The following is a 22,377-nucleotide window of genomic DNA, read 5'->3' as shown; positions in this document are numbered from 1 at the left end:
ACTGGATGAGTTTTTACTAGGGCAGTGCACCGGCCACTTTTCGTGTTTTGTGTTTTGGTTTTGGATCTTTCTTCGTGTTTAAGATCTGGAATGGTTTTTGGGAAAAAAGCATAAAAACAGCTAAAATCACAGATTTTTTTTTTTATTGTTGTTCCTACACTATTATTGACCTAAATAACATTAATTTCTACTCATTTCCAGTCTATTCTGAACACCTCACAATATTGTTTTTAGGCCAAATGGTAGCACCGAGGTAGCTGGATGACTATGCTAAGCAACACAAGTGGGCGGCACAAACACGTGGCCCATCTAGGAGTGGCACTGCAGTGGCAGACAGGATGACAGTTTGAAAAACTAGGCCCCAAAGAGTACATAATGCATAAAAAAAAAAGAGGTGCAAGATGGAATTGTTCTTCGGTCCTCCCACCCACCCTTATGTTGTATAGACAGAACATGCACACTTTAACAAACCAATAATTTCAGCTCCAGGGTCTGCCACACGACTGTGGCTGAAATTATTGGTTCATATGGGCCCCCACAAAACAAGCTGGCAATTAATCTGTCTAGGCACAAACTGGCTCTACAGAGGCATGATGTCCTCATCCTCATCCAACAATTCTTCACCCTCCTCAGGTTTGTGTACATCCTCATCCTCACAGACTATTAATTCGTCTCCACTGGAATCCACCACTACAGGTCCCTCTGTACTTTCTGGAGACTGGTCTTCTCGGAAGAATTGATAACTCATTTTGATGAACATCATCTTCTCCACATTTTGTGGAAGCAACCTCCTACGCCTTTCACTGGCAGGGTTCCCGGCTGCACTAAAAACTCTTTCGGAGCACACACTGGAGGGGGGGCAACTAAGGTAAAATAGAGGCAGTTTGTACAGGGATATCCAAATTGCCTCTTTTTCCTGCCAGTACAGGTACGAACTGTCACGGACTGAGGAACTTGGAGTTGTGTACCCGAACTGGGGTGTTGGACAGAGACACCTGTATCAGTAGATGGTTTGAAACTGGACGGTTAGATATAATTTCTGCTCATACAGTTGAAATAAAAGAAGATTGTAGTATAAGATGAAATACTAGAGTCCTCAGAGCAGAGATAACGCAACTAGAAGATGCAGAGTAAGATTGTAGGATAAAGTCTCTATTTAGTCATTGAACTTAGAAAAGGAACTGTAGACTTGAAACTTGAATGAACTTGAACTTGATCTCCGGACTGGAGTATCATGGACTGAACCGAAGAACTTGGATTTTACTCCGGACTGGAGTATTGTGGAATGAACTGAAGAACTTGGATTTGACACCGGACTGGAGCATTGTCGATTGAACTGAAGAACTTGGATTTGACTCTGGACTGGAGTAAAGTGGATTTAACTGAAGAACTTGGATTTGACTCTGGACTGAAGTAAAGTGGATTGAACTGAAGAACTTGGATTTGACTCTGGACTGGAGTAAAGTGGATTGAACTTGAGAACTTGGATTTGACTCCAGACTGGAGTATTGTGGATTGAATTGAAGAACTTGGATTTGACTCCAGACTGGAATAACGTGGATTGAACTTGATGACTATTAACCTGACTCCGGACTGGAGTAACGTGGATTGAACTGTATGCTGTGAAGCACAGGTTTCACACTAGGAGCTCAGGAACATAGGTCATGTAGGAGCAATGAACATTGTTGTACTAGCAACCAGCATGTGTTATAGGGAGGTCCTTTATATCACCAGACTGGAGCGGATTGGCTGATGCAACTAGGAACTGCTGCTGACTGGATGCATTGGTATCATCTGACCTGGCCCAAGATGGTTGCGCCCAGCTCCTGAAGAACTTGAATTCTGGCACGGATGGATCTGCGGCAGCGGGACACAGGCAACAGCTGGGATGTTGCAGCCAATCCTCCAATGGACGCCCTGCACCGGAGATAGCCAGAGTAGCAGGCCAATGGCACGGCAGAGTGCGACGGCACAGATGCACAGGAAGGTACAAGAGTCTGGGCCGGAGGTCTCTGGCATGGTTTGTGACACGGACTGTCTGACATGCCTACTCGGATGCACTCAACGATGTAATACTCCACCATTCTTTAAATGGTGACAGAAGCATACGCAGTGACAGTAGACATGTCAGAAATTGTTAGCAGGTCCTTCAGTCCGGACCAGATGTCCAAACTTGGTCCTGCCTGCCCTGCATCACCGCCAGCGGGTTGGTTAGGATATCTAAGTTGTTCCCCGGCAGCCCCAGATGCGGGAGAAACTGAAGGAGCTGTTGCCGTGTCACATTCCGCTTCAGCTGATAGTGTTTTCACCAGCAGCTCTTTGCACCTCTGCAGGCTTGTGTCTGCCGGAAAGAGAGACACCACGTAGGCTTTAAACCTACGATCGAGCCAGGTGGCAAAAATGTAGTGGTCTGATTTCAACAGATTGACCACCCTCGAATCCTGGCAAAGTGAATGAAGGGCTTCATCCGCAAGTCCCACATAGCGAGTGGAATCACTCCGTCTTAGCTCCTCCTTCACTTTCTCCAGCTGCTTCTGCAAAGCCTGATGAGGGGAATGACCTGGCTCAAGCTGGCAGTGTCTGAACTGACTTCACGTGTGGCAAGTTCAAAAGGCTGGAGAACCTTGCACAACATTGAAATCATTCTCCACTGCACTTGAGTCAGGTGCAGACCCCCTCCTTTGCCTATGTCATAGGTAGATGTATAGGCTTAAATGGCCTTTTGCTGCTCCTCCATCCAGTTCCACTGTGTTACAACCTCTTGCTTCAGGCGACGGCAGGGCAGGTTCAAGAGTGTTTGCTGGCGCTCCAGTCTTCAGCACGCAGTCACTGAATGGCAAAAGTGGCCCGGAAAGCGTCTCCTGCACGGCCCTGTCGTTTTTCAAAAAAATTCTGCACCACCAAATTTATTGTGTGAGCAAAACATGGGACGTGCTGGAATTTTCCCAGATGTAATGCCTGCACAATATTGGTGGCATTGTCAGATATCAAATCCCCAGGAGAGTCTAAGTGGGGTAAGCCATTGGGCGATGATTTCTCTAAGAGGTTGTCGGCGGTGTGCCTCTTACTGAAAATGGTGATACACAGCATAGCCTGCCTTGGAACGAGCTGGCATTTCTGAGATGCTGCTACTGGTGATGCTGCTGTTGTTGCTGCATAAAGTGATACATCTACCCAGTGGGCTGTCACGGTCATATAGTCCTTAGTCTTCCCTGTTCCACTTTTCCACATGTCCGTGGTTAAGTGGACATTGGGTGCAAGCGCATTTTTAGGACACTGAGGAAACTTTTTCTGATGTCTCTGTACATTCTCGGTATCACCTGCCTAGTGAAGTGGAATCTAGATGGGATTTGGTACCGGAGACACACTACTTCCATCAATTGTCTAAATCTCACTGTATTAATGGCGGATACCGGACGCACGTCTAACACCAACATAGCTGTCAAGGCCTCTGTTATCCGCATTGCAACAGGATGACTTACGGTCCTTAATGAGGAGGAAATTGACGAGGAGGGAGTTGCTGGTGTGGTTTGCAGGCACTTGGATACAACAAGACTAAGGGTTTAGGTCTCCCTGGGCTGCTTACGGTCTTAGCCACAGTTTCTGAACTTGACAGTAACTTATTATGAACACGCTGCAGGTGTCATATAAGGGAGGATGTTCCTAGGTGGTAAACGTCCTTACCCCTACTTATTACACCTTTACTTAAGCTACATATGGCAAGACCGTTGTTTTCCGGATTTGGATAGAAATATTTCCAGACCAAAGAGGTGGATTTTTTGGTCTTCTGCCCAGGCATGACGAATGGCTTTTTCATCCCACAGGCAACAACTGTCTCCCCTGGTGCCTGATTTAAACAAATCACATCACCATCAGAATCCTCCTCGTTAACTTCCTCCTCAGCGCCAGCTACACCAATATCCTCATCCTGTTGTACTACAACAGTGACATCTTCAATTTGAATATCAGCAACTGGACTGTGGGTGCTCCCTCTAGCACTTGTAGAGAGCATGCAAGTGATGGAAGGAGCCACCTCTTCCCATCCAGTGTTGGAAAGGTCAGGCATTGCAACCGCCGACACACTTGGACTCTCCTTGGGGATTTGTGATATCTTCTTAGAATGCACAGTTCTTTGCTGTGCTTTTGTCAGCTTAACTCTTTTCATTTTTCTAGTGGGAGGAGGAGGGCTTCCATCGTAATGTGAAGCTGAACCACTAGTCATGAACATAGGCCAGGGTCTTAGCTGTTCCTTGCCACTTATCGTAAATGGTATATTGGCAAGTTTACATTTCTCCTCAGATGATTTAAAAAACATTTTGGGGGTCATTTTACTGAACTCTGGCTTTTTTATTTTACATGCCCTCTACTATGGCATCACGTATAAGGCATCAGCCTTGGCAGACTACGTTGATGGCATTTCATCATCTATGTCATGACTAGTGGCAGCAGCTTCAGCACTAGGAGGAAGTGGTTCTTGATCTTTCCCTATTTTATCCTCCAAATTTTTGTCCTCCATTATTTTTATGGAGTGCATTATTTTTACGGAGTGAATAACCCCTGTAAAAATTATTTGGATTAGGGCAGCACAGGGCAGCATATCCCTATACCACACAGGGCAGCCCCTGTGAAAATTATTTGGATTAATTAAATAGACTGGAGTAAATACACAGCACAGGGCAGCGTACCCCTACCTCACACAGGGCAGCCCCTGTAAAAATTATTTGGGCTGAATATACAGCACAGGACTGCACCACTGGACTGATACAGCAGGTCAACCCCAGACTGATACAGCAGCACAGCACCACTGGACTGGACTGATACAGCAGAGCAGGTCACTCCCAGACTGATACAGCAGCACAGCACGACTGGACTGATACAGCAGAGCAGCCACGCCACTTTCCCACAGAAACTACACTAGAGACTGAGACTCTCACTACCCTCTCCAGGACTGGAATGAAGATGGCAGGGCAGGAGGCGCGAAATGTGCAAAGTCCGGGTCTCGCAAGAATCTGACACCAGGATGTTGACGTTTTGCATCATTCCGGGAAACGAGTCTGGCGGGAAAACCCGAGCTGGACTCGGTTCCCGCCTCAGATCGGGGGGGCTCGGGGGGGGAGTTTGGATTTCGGAAATCCGAACCCGCTCATCCCTAGTCTTTACCCCATTTAAGATATTTCTTTTATGTTCCATATATCTGGTATTTAACATTCTTGTAGTGCATCCCATGTACTGCTTACCGCACCCACTTTGGATGAGGTAGATCACGTAGGAATATTTACAAGTTATATACTTTTTGATATTGAATTTCTCTTTTGTGTTCCATGATTAAAAAAACAGTATTTTTGCTCAGCTTACTCAACATGAAACGCAAGATCTTCTTCCACATATGAAATCTTATAGTTCTCTAAGGTAGCCAGGTCATCACATCATCTTTAGTCCCAATTTTTTTTTAAAATGGCTGGACACTAAGTAGGATTGTAGATTTTTTGATTTCCTAAATATGACATTTCCTGTGATTTTCATTTCTTTGGATAACATCTCAACCAATTTTAATAGAGACAAATTATTAGAGATGATCGTCCTAATTTTATGTGCACTGCAATTGTGGTAAACATTACCGATCTATCTTGGTCATCCTTATTTACTTTTTTACTCACTTCCAATAATTGTGTTCTATCGAAATTTTAACTTCTTCATAGGCCTTATCCAGAAATTACTTTGGATAACCTTGGTCAAGAAAGTAATCCATAAGTACATTAACTTGTCTATGAAAAGCTTCTTCAGTGGAACAGTTCCGTTTGATTCCAAAAAATTGCCCATTGGGTATATTTTGTTTCCAAAAAATAGCACGTAAACTGTTATAATTTAAGTATCTATTCTAATCCACTAGTTTTACAAATGTTACAGTCACCAGGTTACCCTCCCTCACTAAATGCACGATATCAAGAAAATGTATATTAGATAAATCATAAGTGCAAGTGAATTTAAGACCATAAGTGTTCTCACTGAGACTATTTGTAAAAGCGCATAATGAAGTGAGGCCCCCATTCCAAACAAAATACAAATTGTTAATAAATCTGCCATAGAGGACCAAGTTTGCACTTAGTCCCGCCCCCCAACACATGTTCCTCCTCAAAGTGGCCCACATATATATTAGCGAAAGCTGGTGAGAACCTAGTCCCCATAGCAGTTCCCCATTTTTGTAGATAATAATGTGAATCAAACATAAAATAATAATGTTGTAAAATGAATTCTATTGACTGTAATACAAAATCTTGCAGAACATCTCACATATTGGTATCCAGTAACAGATAATATTCAACAGCCTTGATTCCCAAACCGTGTGGGATATTTGAGTACAGAGACTCAACATCAAGTAATTAAATAATACCCTTCCTCCCATCTAACTTTTTCAATAAAATTTAAAAAGTGTTTTGTGTCTTGTACATATGATTTAAGTGTCTTCATGTGATTTTGCAAATAATGATCCACAAAGAAAGATAAATTATACCACTTTTATACCCCTTTCACACTGAAAATGAAAATCCCGGGTAATTCACTTTTACCCGGTAATTTGCTAAATAACCCGGGATTTTTCCGTGTGAAAGGGTCATCCCGGGACTAAATTCCCATGTCTCCAACCCTGGTTTTTCACAGACCCGGGAATTAAGTCCCGGGTTGAAAATTTCACACAGAGAAAAACCCAGGTTGTTTAGCAAACTACCAGGTAAAAGTGAATTACCTGGGATTTTCATTTTCCTGTGTTAAAGGGGTATCAGACAGAAAATGCCAAAAAACCTGGCATGCAAAATAGCAAATAAAAGCTGGGTTTTTGGCCATTTTCTGTCTGAAAGTGGTATAAGACATACGACCCGGGAATTACCCTGCTCAGACCAGGGTTTCTCTCCTTTGCAACATCCTGGGTTTTTCACACTACACTTGAGACCCGGGAAATTCCTGGGTCGACCTCTTTCAGACATAAGCAGGGTGTTTTTATTGTTTTACACAACTTTTAACAGTTTTGTCAAGTGGAAGCTTGCACAGGTACCTATTAGAATTCCAAGGATAAGGGAAGCAGTACAGTGACTCCTGATACACTACAGATAAGGACTCTTTGCAGCACAGTGGCAGTCCACCAGGTGCATGACATCAACCCCAGGTTTAAACCCAACACACACTATAGGCAGCTGCCACCCGGGTACCCCACACACACACTATAATTTTGAATGAAAATCCCCCCACCCTTATATTTGCTTGTTTGATTATTATGTTTTTATTTGCATACAGCTGTTTAATTGCTCTCCTTTGTTTAGACTTATCTCTGAATTGATTACTTTCTGTCTTATTACACATATGATGAAACTGTTCCACAGTGGTCTTATAAAAGCTTTCCCCATAGGGTTCTTTAAATTGGAAGGGGTAAAAATCTTATTTCATTCTCAGCTTATTAGAGTGTCCAGCCTCAAAGATTTTCTTGAATTCTCTATCAGGGATTCCATCAGACTCATTTTGGAGTGATTCCAACATATTAACTATTTCCTCATCTTCCTGATTAAGAATAATTGGATCTTCCATGAGTGAGCATAGCCGCAGTGAGCATGCATGGTCAAAAGAAAGGGAGTAAAATGGATGATCCAGAAAGAGGGCTGGCACCTTCTGATGAAGCTACTGGCATGACAGTAGGTGGGGAAATGCATCGAGGCACTGCCAGTCATTAAGTGACCAGCCGGTTATCTGTCCTGTTCTGTGGAAACCTGTGCCGATAAAGTTCCTCTGGATATGGCTGCAAAATAAGGGAAGTCGCCAGCAGCTGGGAGGACATATCGTGCCTTGTTCATTACAACACAGAGGACATCAATTACCATTAAAAGTTTTATTAAATCTATTCTGCCAGGAATGGAGTATTATAAGATGTAAATTAATTGGGACACTCCCTCAATTTCAAACTGTAGGGGGAACTGTTTATAAATATCTTTAAGTATCCTTAGCTTGATCTGAAGTTGGCAACAATTTAACAAACTTCCTTTTACTTCTACAAGAATGTGTTGTTATCAACTTACTTACAGCTATACTAATGGCAATACTGCTAAATCAACTGCATGAATTACAGCTATACTAACAGACATTGCTGCTTATATAACCCTTTTATATGAAGGACTGCAAATAAATGATGTGCATGTTGCCCTTTGAAAAATAAATAATATTGCTGCTTGACTAACCCTTACATACTAAGGACTGCAATTAAATTATATGCATGATTGCAATACTGCGACTGTGATATTCTTGTGCTGATTTTTTCTTTTTAATTATTGAGAATTTATGTGTTTTAATAAATTTAACGGCCTGTATTTGTATGAATGATATATACATATTTTATTGAATAAACAGAGTCATTTATTCTGACAAGCAGCACTTCTATTTATATTTAAATTGTTCAGAAACAGAAATGTAACAAATCCCTGAGGAGAGTCTAAGGATCTCATTCAGAGTCGGTCGAAGCGGCCGCACGGTCGTACACCACCGATGTTCGCTATACTGCGCATGCGTAAAGTTCGCAATGCGCGTGCCCAAACTAGCCTCTACGATCAGAAATTTCTCTCTCCTTGAACACAGCCAGGTCGGTAGTTTGAGTGACATATTGAGGAGTTTGTGGGTGGTAACAGGGGAAAGTGCTTGAAAACGGGGGAGAGGAGATCCGAACGCAGGCGTGTCTAATTATGCGAACAGCGTTTTATGGGAGTGCATACGGTTTATGGGAGTGCATAATTAACAAAGTAGCGTCATGGTACATGTGACATGGGAGGTTTTTACACTGACATGATCGTAGTGCTTAAGAGAGGGTATGGTCAACCTTAAGCTCTACGACCAGTTCCGATGGTTCCCGATGGTCTCGATTAATCCTTATATGCCCGGAGATGACGTGTAATGCGTACGAGAAGGGGGCGTATTTTTTTGTCTTCCGGCCGTTTCCTCCCCTTGGTCGGCCAGCTACCAATCCGAACTTAGGGACGCAACTTGCGAGGGAATCATTTGCATATCCGGCCCCTTTTCCCGTATGACCGAGCGGCCGCTTAGACCGACTCTGAATGAGGTCCTAAGTGTGTCCGTGAGTGCTATGTGTAAGCCTGACCTTTCTGAAGTTGTAGAGAAGCCTCCTTCCTCCATTTCTGTACCCTCAACCAATGTGTGGATGAGCAGCGCAAGTCAAGTAGTTGCTGACCTAGACATTGAGGATGCTACGGTAGAAGTGCAACAGGATGAGGAGGATATTTGTGTAGCTGAGGCAGCGCTGATGCGGATATTGATGATGAGGATGTTGTGAAAGTGAGGCACAAGTGGAAGCAATTCTTGCCTGTGATATTAAGAAGGTCATTGTCATGCCTGGGCATAAGACACAAAAGCCACCTCTTATGTGTGGAATTATTTTTACCCAAATCTGGACAACAATTGTCTTGCCATGTGAAGCCTTTTTGTAAAGCCACAGTAAGTAGAGGTAGGGACTTTAACCATTTAGGAAAAGTTTTTGGCTTTGCTAAAAAAGTAACAACAAGCAGTCCAGAGTCAGCTAGCTCCCTTCTCTCTGCAAGAGCCAAGCACCTGCAATCTCCACCACCATCACCTTCATCAACAATATCCTCAATCAAAATTTTTGATTTGATCAGGCTAGGAGAGTCCTCCCCTAACCAGGATTCCTCAGAAGAATACTTGAGTGCTATGCCTGCTGCTGCTAGGGCTGGATCTTCATCCTAGAAAGGGACCAAGAAGACTACTACTAGTAGATGTGCCATGTATGAAGCTGAACTGCAATGTTTGTGCCGCCCACTGCTGTCACATAGCTTAGTCAGCCAGCTACTTTGGTGCAACCTTTTGGCCTAAACTGGATAAAACCAATATTGTAACTGTGAGGTGGTCAAAATTTACTGGAAATGACTCAAAATTAATGTCATTGAAGTTAATAACAATAGGCCCAAATTATGTGATTTTAGCTGTTTTTAGCATTTTTCTAACAAAATACAGATCCACAACCAAAACATGTGGGGGCTGTTCTGACAAAACCAAAACACTAAGTTAATACAGATCCATAACTAAAACATGGGGATCGGTGTACATCTCTAATTATAAGCCCCTATGAATAGTCAGTACCACACCAGGTAGCATTCCTTATCTTGTATCAAATTGCTCTGCGTATGCTCAAAAAAGTGGTTAGATGCATATGGCCTATGAAGTTTTGTATAAGTCTGGCAGCAGGCACACTGGGAGGCAAAATGGGGTGTTCTTATATGAACTTGTCCATACTGCAGTTGGTCATATAACAGAGAACACATGTAGACCAGGATACAAATGCATATTTAGTATATATATATATATATATATATATATATATATATATATATATGAGAAACTGGCTTGTTGTGAGCACGTTTGAAGTGCTTTTTCACCGAATGCGTTTTCACCATTTCCAGTGTGAATGAGCACCGTTTTCACTTATTTATTATCAGCTACACTATGGGCCTGATTCAGAGCCGGACGCAAGTGGCCGTTCGCTCGTCCGTCGTACGAACGAAAAAAATGTAAATTCAAGTGCTCGCTCGTATGTTCGCTCGCAGCTAATCTTCCGCCCCATATTCTCACAACCCCTCCTCTAGCTAGTTCGAAATAGCGACTGTCCATCTCCTCTTTGGTTGCAGGGAACGCTCGCACAAGTGAAGTCCGGAAGTGTCCCTGTCAGTTTTCGATTGCCTGCTATTTCATTCAGCAAACATACTTGAATCGATTAATAGCAATCACTATATGAATTTGCTTAACTGTTATTCACATGTTTGCAATCCTTTTTTTTTTTTTCAATGTCGATAAACTTTATTATTGTTAGTGTGTGTCATTGCTTCCGCAGAATACGTACGGTTGGACCAAGGGGATGGTTGTTCAAAATTAAAAGTTGGTTTGAATGCTACTCGTTTAGCTTATTTTTTCTAGCCCGATTTTTCATCTTTTTTATTAATATTTAAAGTAGCTTACGCATGTCACTGCCTCAAGCCTATCATAACTCATATTATATTTGTGTGGGTGTAGGTCACATGACTCATACAATAACCAATAGAATGCTTTCTGTTAATTTACATAGTACATTAGCCAATCAAAATTTTTCTAGGACCTTTATTAAAACTGTTTTGTGTAAAAAAAATCATTGCCATCATGAGAGCCGCAGCTTTTTGCAGACGTGAACTCCTGGTCCTCACTGATGTGATGGACCGGAGGATCACACACCAGCCGCACCCCATCACTAACCTCCGCAAGCGGCTGGCCTATGCGGAGGTGCGGCGCCGCCTACGTAGGATCGGCTACCGCAGAAATATTGGCCAGCTTGAAAGACGGTGGTCGGATCTAGGGCGCAGATCCCCATGCCTGTTGGCCACTTTGCGTCAGCAAATTTTGGAAAGTAAGTGTTGTTTTTAATTAGATTTAAAATGTAAGCATACCTGCGTGTGCATGTTTACTGTATAGCCCTGTTTCTTTATTTTGGACATACCTGCGTGTGCATGTTTACTGTATAGCCCTGTTTCTTTATTTTGGACATACCTGCGTGTGCATGTTTACTGTATAGCCCTGTTTCTTTATTTTGGACATACCTGCGTGTGCATGTTTACCGTATAGCCCTTTTTTTTTACTTTTTTTTGGGGTGTGTAAATTGTTGAATCATAAAATGAAATATTTAGTAAGATAAATTTTCCAACATCATTTAGGGGCTGAGCGCAGACTACAACGTCGGCATCCTCCTCGACGTCGGGCTCGTCCCCTATCCCCCACTCCCACCCAAACCTCCTCTGTCCACTCTTCCCCAAATTCCCCCTCCAACCCAGACCTTGCCATCCTTCAGTCCCCTCCCTCTCCTCACCTGACCATGCCTCCAACTTCCCCCTCCCCTCAACCCCCCCTCTATTTTCCTCACCCTCAACTTCCTCCCAAATCACCCCTCCTCCATCCCTGCAGCACTGGCCCACCTTTGATGAGGAGTATGTTTCCCTTTAAAACTATGGCTGTTTTTTAAATATTTGGATTTTGGTTGATGTTGTCCTTTTGCCTGTGCCGTTCAAAATTGTAAAGTATTTCTAATGTTTTGGATATATATCTTTGTGAATCAATTTCTAGAATGTTTGCCACTTACACATATGACACATGTCAAAACACTCATACTTGTGTCTTTCTTGTTTACGGTACCAACAAATGTTGTATTTTTGCGTAGTTGTAACTCTCTTTTATGTTATTTTGTCCAAATAATTTTTGTCTTTGTTTTTTGACAATCTTTTCGTTTGGCCTTCATTTTGTTTGGTAGTTTTTTTGTGTCACCTTTTTTTGTATAGTCTGTTTTTTTAGTTGTTTTCCCACATATAAATTAAGGTGTCATTTTAGTAATCCGCAAATTTTTTGACCCACAGAGGACCAGAGGCGTTACGAAGTCATTTATGCAGGATTGCAGATTATGAGGGGCCATGTAGTTGGGCTGCTTGTGGCATTGGATCACATTTTGGCGCGCCTGCGCCACAAAATTTTTTTTTTACACCTCCAAAAATGTTTAAAAAAATAAATTTGGTTTATTTAAGTCTCATTCCTTGTGTGTAAATTTTAGATTGGTGAACCTTACATAAGTCTACTATTTGTCCATGTCTTTTAAAGAAATGTAAATGTGTTTGTCGAAAGCTCAAGTAAGTATGTAAGCTTGCACATTAAACACATAACAATACCAATAGGTTTGGAGAAGTAACCTCAAGATGTGAATATTGTTTGGTGTGGGTAATGTTACATTTAAAGCTACCTGCTTAGGCCTACAATTGCAAACATACTGATTCACCATAATACCTTTGGTGTTTGTTTTTAGCAACAAAGCAGGGTACTAAACTTTTAAAAATAATAAATTACAGTATTAGACATTAAGCAACTTTGCATTTTTAGAAACAGGTTACACTTGGTTGTAATTTACGATGGAAATGGTTGGTGAACGTCAAATAAAATTTTAATGCACACAAATAACACCAAGTGAATACACACAATACTTTCAAAAATCCAAACCACACACACAAGTCAAAAACACACCCAAAACCCCCAAAAAACACAATCAGGAACTGTTTGAAGAAGTGAGGAGAAATCATTGTTCCCGAAGTTATATCCAATGTGTCCACATAAAGTCATTTGTGTTGATCAGGTAGTAGGCATGGATTTTTTTGGTCATTTTAGGGATTAAAAAGAAAGAAAAAAAAATCAGTTAAAAGTGAACTTTAAAATATTACATGTCTACATTGTGGCATTTTTAAACATTATGAGGAAATAATTACCTAAAATATCTGGCCACAACTTCATCGCGTATGGCCCCCCCACATACTGACCTCCGACCAACCTCGGGGGGGCTGTCCTCAGGCAAGGCATCCTCTGGTTGCATTGGGACACCACTCCTTATGGCGATGTTGTGAAATATCCCACACAGGACCACAATTTTAGAAACCATAGCCGGCAAATACATGAGGTCGCCACCAGAGCTGTGAGAGCGGTGGAGGCATCTGAATCGGACTTTTAAAAGGCCGATACAGCACTCCACCACCTGCCTGGTGGCAGTAAGTGCGGAATTATACTCACTTTGTGGCCCTGGTGTGGGAGCCAAATAAGGAGTGAGCATCCAGGGCGTGCAGGGGTAACCACTGTCTCCTGTGAAAATATAAAAAAACCCATCAGAACCATTGTGTAACAAGCTTTGCATTGGTTTCAACAGAAGGTTTCAACTTACCCAGAAGCCACGCATCACCAGCTTGTAGGTGGTTTAATTTGTGCCAAATCCCTGATTGCCGGATGACGAATGAATCATGTGCACTGCCGGGGAATTTGGCATTCAGGGACAGGATCTGGAGGGAGGCATCACATACCACCATTACATTCAGTGAATGAAAGTGCTTGCGGTTGCTAAAAATAGCCTCCAGCCTTGCTGGAGGCTGAAGTGGTATGTGAGTGCCATCCACAACCCCTATGATGTGTGGGAAGCCAGCTATTTGGTAAAAATTCGCCTTCGCCACATTAAGGGTACCAATATCCAAATATGGCATTTTAATAAAATGATGGAGGTGTTTAAAAAGGGCCTCCATCAGTGCCCTCAGGATCCTTGAAAAGGAGGATTGGGATATTCCCGCAACTATTCCCACTGTGGTTTGAAAGGATCCTGAGGCACAAAAATGTAACACCGACATTAATTGAGTAAGTGGTGGTATTGCTGTAGGACTGTCAATTTGCCGTTCAAGATCACTCTCTATTAATGAGAGAGTGTCTATGATGATTTGGGGCGGCAGACGGTATCGCCGTAACACCTCATCATCTGGCATTCCAAAAAGGGTGACACGTGTTCTATATATCTGGGGTCTTGCACGCCTACGAGGCCTACGCCTGGGACGAAGTTGAGGTTGGTCGGGTTCTGGAACCATGGCCAATATAATACGACCAACATCAACCTGAAATGGTAAGCCAGGTAGTTATTGTTTTAGACAAATGTGTAAAGAAAAATATACTTATCTTTTCTCAGAAATCCAAAGATGCTTACAGGCCTGGGACGTGTCATGTGCAGAACAACCTACATTTCAAAAGTAGAAAATATGTTTAAGATTAATTAAATAAAATATGATTGTAAACAAATTGTTTTCGTGAAAAAATAGAGAAGGGAGCACACATTAGTTCAGAAAATAGTACGCTACATTTAGTGTTAAGACATGATTTTACACAAAAATTTAGAAAAACATTAGTTCGCAAAATAGTACGCTACTTTTACAGTTAAATCAAGACACATTAGTTCAGAAAATACTACGCTACTTTTACAGTTAAATCAAGACACATTAGTTCGCAAAATAGAACGCTACTTTTACAGTTAAATCAAGACACATTAGTTCGCAAAATACTACGCTACTTTTACAGTTAAATCAAGACACATTAGTTCGCAAAATAGTACGTAAATTTTACAATTAAAACCACTCAAACATTATTTCGCTAAATAGTAGGCTACATTTAGTGGTAAGACATGATTGTTCCCAGAAAATAAACAACATTACTTAGCGAAACATACAGTAAGCTAAGACCAACACATCGAATTTGTAAAATCATGAAACCAAAAACACTTACCAAAAACAGACAAATATCCCAAAGTTCAAAAACGTCACTGGGGCAATGCCAAACTAACTGTAAACAAAAAAAACCCAAAAAATTACAAACATTTGTAAACTATTTACTATTATTTTTTACGGTGGTTTTTTAAAATACTTACTCAAAAATTAAAAAAAAAATAGCCAAACAATAAAAAAAAAACGAACGGAAAAGAAAGAAGCTAGAAAAAAAACAAAATATCGCACCAAAAAAGTCCTCCTTCTACTCAATAAGCCTAAAAACCACTCCAACGCCAAACCTCCAACAATCAACATGCCACATCGACTCGAGTCACACCAAGCCATAAATAGTCTTTATTTTCCGGCTCAAATTAAGGACGGACAATAGGAGCGCACAGTCAATGATGCGGCCGAATAATGCTGACGCATGTAAAAAAACGTCACTGAAAACCCAAATCGGTCTGCTGTAGTGAGACCTGAAAGTCCAAAATGACTACAGAGCAGCAAAGCAGTGGCCAAGAGACGCCAGGTAAGTATTTCTCTTTTTTGGGCTAAAGGATTATGTTTAACAATAATTTGGGAACATTTTACATTATAAATTTTAATCCCATTTTAAAAAAAGGTGTTGAGGATGCCATGGAAGAGGCTGCTGGGCCTAGTAGGCCAACTAAACCCCCCAAAAAAGGCAGCCACAATTCACAAGAAAGGAGATGGAGGTTTTGGTGCAAATGTGCAATGGCAGCCTGCCACAGGCAGCAAGGAATATGGGTGCAAGCCAGAAATGGAAAATGTGGGATGACATAGCCAGTGGTGTCAATAGGGTGGGTGATTTTGAACGTTCAACCAGGGAGGTCGAACGCCGGTACGTAAAAACTACATTTTAGTAAAAAGTGTTTACAGGTCCAAATACTGCAGTAATAATGCCAACTTTTTTACCCCACAGATGGAGCGACTTCACATATCGTCTTAAGCAAAAACTGGCTGATAGGGCTAGGCATGCAGGGGGGACAGGTGGGGGTCCCACCCCTGTGTCACTGGAGCTCACAGATTTGGAGGACATGGCCTAGGGATGTGTGCAGGATGAGGAGGTGTTAGGCGTGTCGAACATGGATACCGACATGCCAGACTTTGCGGCTCCTCATGTTGCCCCAGGTAAATGTTGTAATGTTAACAACTCAGAAATGTGTTTGGGACAATATCTAGATTATAATGTTACTCTTTTCTCTTTTTTCTCACAGAGACACAGACGGATGAGTCTGCTCCAGAGGGGAGGTTTGGCCGCAGAATTTCTGCTGGCTCTGCAGGGGAGGAAACAGTAGATCCGGCTGGGGACCCTGTGGCAGACAGTCCAGGGCATTCCCCCTCGCAGGCAGTGGACCTCCTCACTGATACCATTAAAATGGATCAGCAGACCGAGATTCTGCAGAGGCTGGACGCCAGTCTGCTATGGGTGGCGGACGCCCTGGAGCAAAGTGCTGCGGCCAACGTGACCATTGCTAAGGCCCTGGTGGAAAATACTGGGGCCAACGTGCGAATAGCAAATGCCCTGGAGCAGCTCGTTCGCCAGCACATGTTGGAGCCGGCCTCCCTTCCTGCCGGAACATCAGGACCCTCCACCTCTGGCACAACAACAGCCATCCCTCCAAATGTGCCTAGCCCTATGCCTAGTCCAGAGGCCACAACATCTGCCTCTGGCCAGGCCAGCAGAAGGACATCCCGGACCCGTTCAGGCTCCCTCCCTACCCTGGCCAAACGGGCCAAAAGGCGATGACAGCACTGGCTAATTTTCCCACAATCCTTCTCTGTGTTTGCCCAATATTCCTTAATGCCCAAAACCTCCCTCTCCTTTCTTGTGAATTTTTTTATAATTTTGTTTGCTTGTGGATTTCAAATGCCACTTATTTTGTTTGTGTGTTTCTAAAATCATTTGTTATTTGTTTTTACGTTATCAAGTTTTTATTATTTCCTACAAAATAAAAAAAAAAAAAACAACAAAAAATTAAATACTGTTGAAAATCTGAACTATTCTATTGTTAATTTATTCAAAAACTGGTTAAAAAATTACAAACAATACAACGGAAAACTAAACATTATTTTTGATTAAAAAAACCAAGGGTTAAAAACAATTTATGAGTTTTAATTAACACTTAGCAAAAAACAAAAGGACGATTGTTTTCTTGGGCCCTAAAAAATGAAGAAAAAAAACAAACATGCGTACAATATTGTTGCCCTAAAAAAAGGAAAAATCAAATTTGTAAAAAACACGCAAATTTAAAATAAATTTGTAAGCTAATTGATTGTCTAACCCAGAAATTAGCAGCTGAGTAGTTCACCTGCGTACGTTTTTTTGCTACTAAAAAAAGGCTATTGGCTAAACACCTTACAAGCATTTTTGCAATTCAAAACTGATTGTTTTTGAGGCCTCAATTGATAAATCGGAATACCATCGATGTGCCTCGGGAAGGACAAAGAGACCATCATCATTGCGGTAGAGTATACCAGACCACAAGCTGAGCGAGCAGTTTTAATGGAAAGTGGATCAGACAGTGACGTAACACTTGTTCCGTTTACATTGGCCGTTCGCATCAGATAATTTATGTACGCCCAAAAAACGCCTCGACACGCCTGCGTTTTTCCATCTCCACCCCCGTCACCGCCCCAAAACGGACAGTTCTGTCAATCACATCTGACATGTCACTTCCTGTTCGCTATTCAACGAACGACTGAAAAAATGATCGCAATCAGCCGTATGCACATGCGCACTGTTACACTGACGCATGCCTGGTTTTACAACATTGGATGACTACGAGCGTACGGCCGCTTACGAGCGGCTCTGAATGAGGGCCTATGTTTTTTTCTTTTTTTCTGTTTATTTGGAGTCACACATCAAGAAGGTCGTTATGTGAGGACACTTCAGGAATTTTCCCAAAGGATCCTGTGATCTAAAAATCCTCTGTGAACTTTGTCCAACTGACCGGTACACTGAAGGCGCCGGTCTTCCACAAACTTTCTCACATTCACATTTTGATGGTTTACTGATTTATCTATCCTAGGGAAGTTATCGGCTGCCACCTCAATTTTGGGAGGGTCTAAATTGTTGTATTTTTCATCATTTTATTGCACTGTATATATATATATATATATATATATATATATATCTTTTTGTGTTTTATTGAGCTTTGTGCGCCACTTATATCATTGATACAACATATATATATATATATATATATATATATATACACACGGGGTTTAGAATTGAGAACTGCATGCAGACAGGTAGTCAGTGAAGCAGTGTCTTTTTATTGGCAGCAAAACTGCACCTTAGCATACGTGAGCATAGGCCTGGATTCACACAGGCACATAACAGAAAATAAGCAACTAAACATAAAAGTAAATGTCCCAGCACTACTTGTGCTTAATAGACAGCAGATACAATATCTGTGGACCTTCCAGGTCCTGGCACCTTAATGCTAACCACCACCCCTGGCCTATCCAGCTTCTCCACCATCAGGAGCAAGGAGCATTAGGTGTGTGAGAGTTTTAAACCCATTCTGTGCTACAGTGATTATTCCAGCTGAGTCTGTGTAAATGTGAAAACCTGGAGTTCCACATCTCCACTGCTAATGCAAAATGCACAGGTTTCCCTCCAGCCTCCCCTGGAGTGAGCTCATCCCACAGAAATGTGGGCAGTTCAGATGAGAGACAACCCCTCTCACCACACATTTCCCCCTTTTGCTTTTCCAAGCTTGGAGGAGCGCACATATTCTTTCGCGTCGGCCGACACCCTTCAGTCTTCTTACTTCCTCTAGTGAAGACGTCCATGTTTCTTTGTCGACTACCCGGCTGATACTTCATTTCACCCTTCTCAGACATATATCCTTTATTTTCCCTGAATGTGGCACGCTCTGACACAGGGACAAATAGTTTTTGCTTTCTGCGGATGCTGGGTTGAACTTTTCCCCCCACTCCGTGGACAACGTAACCCACCAAGAGCCAGTGCGACATCCGAGCAGTCTAACGAGAAGAATAGGGACCAGACTTTCTTCTTGCCGGACAGTTTGTCGCCGTGTCTCAGGAATGTGGTACAGTCAATGCTTCACAACCACTCCTTCAGGTGTATTTATATGTGCTCTACTAAGACAGTGCCCCCTGGCAGGGAAGAAAACACACCCTGATGGAATGTCGGCAGTTCAGGTGAGACGCAACCACTCTAACCACAATATATATATATATATATATATATATATATATATCTCATTTCTCTCAACTGCCCCAATATCTGCCTCAAAGTCCCAATGTGAAGGGACTGTCCTGCCGTTCCACTGTCGGCACATTCATCACGACTTGTGGGATGTTGGGAGGTATGTCCCCTGCTGCACGGAGTGGAGGCATGTGCCACCATTGTGTGTGGTAATAAAATGGTGTATTTTGTGGTGTGGGAGGGCTGCCTAATGCTTTATAAGTACTAAACACACCCACTGGGGTGTGGTCATACCCACTATGATGTGTCCATGCCTCCTGGGTCCTAATTCAGAATTTAGTAACAGTGGGAGGCATTTAAAAGAAATTTGCACCAGCCCTATGTCAGCTGCAGTTTCTCTGTCTGAACACAGCCTCCTATGCTTGCGGCTGTGCGTCTGGGAATGCAGCCGCTTACAGTGACAAGCCCACAACACTCCCATAATATGCCCTCTAAACTGTCCATTTCTGTGTGCACTAGTAGCCACCACCCAGTCACTGCCCAGGAATGCCCCTCACTTTTCTGCCACATTTCTGATGCCGTCTGTCCCGATCGCAACAGCACCTTTGCGTGTACACTCTGTGCAGCGTATGCACCAAAGGGGTTTTCAGAAATTTTTGTTGCAAACAATTGCTCAACTACATTAACATCGGCATTGTGTGTGGATTGCGTGCGGCTCTGAATCATGCCCCTACGTAGCTTATCACCACTCTGCCTGGTAACTCTGTTATCAGGCTCTGGGCCTGATTCAGCTTTGGGAATAGAGTGAGATTTAGCACTTAACTGATCATCTTGTTGAAACCATGCTGCACTGCAGGTGGGAAAGATTTAAAGTGTGCAGATTTAGATTTGGGAGGGAGATGTCCAAACTGACATCTAAAGTATAGAGCAATAATAAAGCTGTGCAGTACTTGTGGGCTACATGCAAAAGCAGCCAGTATTTACACCACATGCAAAAAAAATTATGTATTTACACCCTTTGCATTGCAATATGGTTTGTCCAGGTACACAGTTAAAATTCTCACTCTTTTCCCAAAGATGAATCATGCCCTCTGTTCCAATAGTCTTTTCATTTTTTTCTCGTTTTATATTTTATCTTATGTGTGCTGAAAATAGGTATGGCCAACGGTGGGTGATGCCTTCAGTGGTTAGCATCAAATGCATAAAAACTATGACAGGGAACCATTGATGGTTTGCACCTATTGAAGGATAACCCTGTTGTTGTGAACTGCAGGTTGCAGGCAAATCAGGGAATGGGCGGGGCTTAGCAGACACTGGGGGCAGAGCTAACATCTTTGCCCCCTGCATCGAGAAAAAGAAGAAGAAACATTGATACCTCACAGGCATCGATGGTGAAGATCCAGCAGATCTCTGACATTGATAGTAAAGTCACCGATCATTGGTCAGTTGAATTACACAAATCATGGGAGCGTGCTTCATGAACATTAGCTGCAATGTGCATGATTTGTAGCCACAATTTCAGTATACAGAAATGGCTCCTAATTAAATTGACCCCTAGGGGTATATATTGCCCATAGCAACCAATCAGATTCTAGCTATTATCTTCTAGAATGTGCTAGATAAATCATACGTTAGTGTACTTTCACCAGTGTAAACATGTGAGACTTTGCATGTGGCCTTTGAAAAAATTGCATATTTGTGGTAATCCCCAGTCTCCCCACCAAAAAAACCCCCAAAACATAATAGTTGTACTGAAGCTGAGAATTATCTTGATAAATTCCTTTTAGAATTGAATAACTGTATGTCTTTTAAATCATATGAAGACTGGGACCGGCACCATTACAAAATAAACTGGCTAATATGACTTGTTCTCAAGCCTGACATATATACCTTAGCTCGTATGTTGGGGACACACTTGAATGACCCAGTTGCCACTCGTGTGTTGGTTACACACTTGAATGACCCAGTGGCTGACCGAGTGGCTGTTTTGGTACTGTATACACACTCACCAATAGGCTGCTCGATATGTTCAGAAATCACAATTGGGCGGGCATTTAAATTTTCCGCCCAGTTGTTATGTCAGTGTCGGCAGTTCCTGTGGCCAGTGTACAGGTAGTCGGCGGGCCGTCCGTACACACAGGCAAACGTACCAATGTATCTGGATACATTGTTCACAGACAAATGAGGTGTCCACACCTGCCATTCCTCTACCAATATATTGTTTGTTGTCTGAAGGAACAATATATCGACATGTGTTTACCCAGCTTTAGACTCTAAAACAAAGTGTCAGCATTTGTGAACGGGAGGAAACAAACGAAAAAAGACTGAGATAATGTATGTGCAAATACTGTATATCCAAATTTAGTGAATATGTTCTGTAATAAAGTATATGCGCACATGTAGTGTTAATATACTTACAAAATTGGTAACCAGTATCAGACGAAGCAGCTCACCCAATAGTAGGGAGACCCGCAACATGGGGACCCCCATGGCATTATGTGAGATAGCCATAGTCTGGACGGATCTACAAAAAAGGCAGAACTTCCCCTACAGAAAATCAGCACCATGCTGAATGGCATTGTTAGGGCTCTTTCCAATCTCTATGCCGCTGGCAGTCAGGGCAATGAGATAACTTAATAAAATCATTAATATAGCATGTAAAAGTGCAAGTCCAAAAACCCCTAGAATCCACTAGGTGAATTGCTTGTACTTGTAGAAATAAGAGCTGGAATAGTGATTGTTGCTACAGCATGCTAGAGCTTAAGAGATCTACGAGCCCCAGTATACCCCATGTAGCTAGGACCAGCTGCAAAATGCAGTACCACACAATCACTAATCGTATATAAACATACACACATTGGCTTTCAAAGCACTTTTATTTAAATAAAAAGTCACACATTCCTGTCAAGACATTTCATTTAACACCTAGAATGTTCCTGAAGTAATGTTAACTGTACTGTATGCTGCTTATGCCATCCAATGTGCCATACACCAATTTTATAACTTTTCATATATATATATATATATATATATATATTTCATATATTA

The 22,377-nt window shown here is 42.2% G+C and overlaps 1 protein-coding gene across 5 annotated transcripts in view; it reads right to left on the bottom strand.

The window, feature by feature from the left end:
* The window catches only part of SEMA5A (semaphorin 5A), a 503,265-nt gene that overhangs the window by 109,985 nt on the left and 370,903 nt on the right, over positions 1-22,377 (bottom strand). The gene's annotated exons all lie outside the window — the stretch shown is intronic.

This window comes from Taudactylus pleione, unplaced genomic scaffold (genome assembly GCF_031769625.1).
Source record: "Taudactylus pleione unplaced genomic scaffold, aTauple2 ptg000309l, whole genome shotgun sequence".
Taxonomy (NCBI): Eukaryota; Metazoa; Chordata; class Amphibia; order Anura; family Myobatrachidae; genus Taudactylus; species Taudactylus pleione.
Note: the sequence above shows the minus strand (reverse complement) of the source record. Positions and strands in the feature narration are given on the sequence as shown.